Raw genomic sequence first — 2835 nt, forward strand, 5'->3', positions numbered from 1 at the left:
GTGACATGGATTCGTATGTGTATAGATGTAGATATAAACAATGATTTTTGTGTTACCCTGTATAGATACTATCAACACACACAAGCAATGATAGTCAAGCACAGGGAGTGACCAACAACCCTGATGGTGTAGACAGGGTATAGTCCCTTTCTGTACACCTTCTTCCCTTTTCGGTCTATCCTTCCGAGGAGGAGCCCTGCCTAAATACAGGACTGCCAGCCGAGGTAACTCGGCATGAACCAAGATCTGCTAATGGCAGGAGGCTAAATATACATCACGGGGGCCATCCCCCTACAACAAGCATTGCATGCCCTACCCCACCCCTCCTCGTGCTATGCGCTTGATAATCTGCTCTATAATCCCTTACATATGAATGGTCTTATCATGTAACAAATCCTAATTTTTGATTCTCATCTTACAGGTCCCCTTGCAAGGAAAGCATGGAGAACCAAGGGCAGCTAGCTTGCAAGGACGCTCTCCGCATCCGACGGGAACATGCAGCACACGCCCCTCCGCCAGTGCACTATGTGCCCACTCTTAAAAGGTATGCCAAGAAACACGGCCCCAAGCGACACCGCCCCGGACGAAGGCCGAAGAATCTGCGGGCCAGGGGAGCGGACGCTCAGGGAGGCGCACAAAATGTGGCAATGCTAGTTGCACAGACCCCCAACGCACGCACGGGCACCAGGTGCTCACGAAGTGACAAGGTGGCCCGGGATAGGGTAGAATTTAATGAATTGTTTAAAGAAATTCTGGAAACGGTAGCGGCTCGGGACTACGCCATTTATGTCCCGGCCGACATGTTCCCTGCCCATCCTCATAGGAGCCCCGCACTAGCACCACCCCGGTCGCCTAGCCAACCAGACTCACCCCGCCTAGTACCTATCAACTAAGCCCCTATGATGTACAAGTAGCTTGGCAAGTCATCATGCCAGAACTTTTTGTTTTTGATGAGTGAAGGGGCAAGATCCCCACTTGTACACACTTCCTTCACCTACCATTAATGTATGCGACCTTAATAAGTAATGGGATAGGCATCATAGCATTCTGAAAAATTATGTCTTAACATGATTGCATTGGTCAGATGTACTTAATGCAAGCGAGCATATACTCTCACAAAGTGCAAGTGACAAGTGGATGTAGAATGACACAGGTCAAGGGCTAGAAGCATTTAATATCCAAGTCACCACAAGACCACCAACCCCACAAAGAACCATTATGGAGGAAGTGACAGGATACCAGAAAACAAAAGCCATGACGGAAACGCCACTGGATGGGAACCCAAGGACACCCTTGCAGGAAAAGCACATATTGCAATTGAGTATGGCCAAGGCATAATCATCGATTACCTCCTCCTTCTTGGCCAAACTCTATGTTCGGGCAGGAGCCACGCTCTCAACAAGGGCAAGCGTCTCTTCATCATCCAAGATTCAACTCGCAAGATGCTCTGCCCTTGTCCATGCACAGCTCACTCCAAGTGCTACCTCAATTGTTCGATGTCTCACATGTTACAAAGAGGTTTGCAAAATCTCAAGTGTATCTCTTCATCTCAACAACAGTTACTCTAGCATCAAGGCTAGTGACACAATCATCTTTGTAATATCCATCCTTCATAGCCTTTGGATCCCAACATTTCTCAATCCAAATGAAAGGTTAACAGCCTCAATGTATGGCATTGATTGTATTCATTTTTCCCACCAAAAAAAAAGGAAAAAAAAAGAGAGAGAAAGAAGAAGAAAGAAAGAAAAAGAAAAAGAAAAGAAAAATAAAAAGAAGAAGAAAAAGAAAAAAGCACACACAATCACAACACCGCACCTAGGGGTCCTCAAATTAGGTACGTCCAGTGACCTTGGTCGGCTGGCTCCGTCCCTAATCCCCTAGCCCTTTGTACATCCCCCACAATTGTTCAGGGCACATCAAGGGCAGGACATACCTCGGGAGCTCACCTCGCCTATGGTTAGACTTGTCACCCTGAACCACTTGCACAATTCTCTTGCACTCATCTCAATGCCATTACAATCAATAGTGGTAAGCAAGGCATGAAAGACACTGGACAAGTACAATATACTTTTCTACGAGTAGCCACTTGCTACCAAAAGCTAAGACATCAAGGAGCTCAATTATGCTACATGGCCTTGACAAGACCATAATGATGTCTCAAGCAATATTCAAGTGTACTTTTTCCATCTTCATCGACAAATTTTTCCATCAACTTAGCCCCTTGCTACACTAACCCATTGCTATACAAGGAACCAGGTCGATAGTCTTCTGACTAAGTATAACCTAAATACTCACGAGCACTCACATACTATTTGCACCAAAGCATTTACATAGTTTGGGTCCTCAAGTGCAGGACAATACTCCAAGATTACTTAGAGTTCGACCTGTCTCCCAAACTAATCAAAATATGTCTTGTGCACGATAAGAAGACTAGCACTACCCCTTAGGAAGAGACCACAGGAGAGGTTTTCAATTGCAGGTGTTGAAGACTCCAACGCAAGTGTCGTTCGCTCTTCATCAACACCCAACTCTGAATGCTTATCCCTTACCATCCGACAAGACCGCAAAGAATCGTCATGTGCAGACTCCCCAACCAACCAGCACTCGTGCTGGCCATCAATGCAATCCCCAATACAGCATAGCCCTACCACCAACTCCAACAACCTTTCACCAGCCACCTTGGCCATCAACAGGCCCCCAGGACCTTCTCCCACACCACCACCAACACTCCTCCACGGAAACCACCGGCGTCCTTATCACCCATGTCTTCGGTGCATGCTACATCCTGCTACCTACGACGGTGAGTGCCATGGGACTGGCACTCGTCTAGGAGGG

The sequence above is a fragment of the Lygodium microphyllum genome, chromosome 7, assembly GCF_053477565.2.
Source record: "Lygodium microphyllum isolate KBCC chromosome 7, Lygodium_microphyllum_v1.1.10, whole genome shotgun sequence".
NCBI classification, from domain to species: Eukaryota; Viridiplantae; Streptophyta; class Polypodiopsida; order Schizaeales; family Lygodiaceae; genus Lygodium; species Lygodium microphyllum.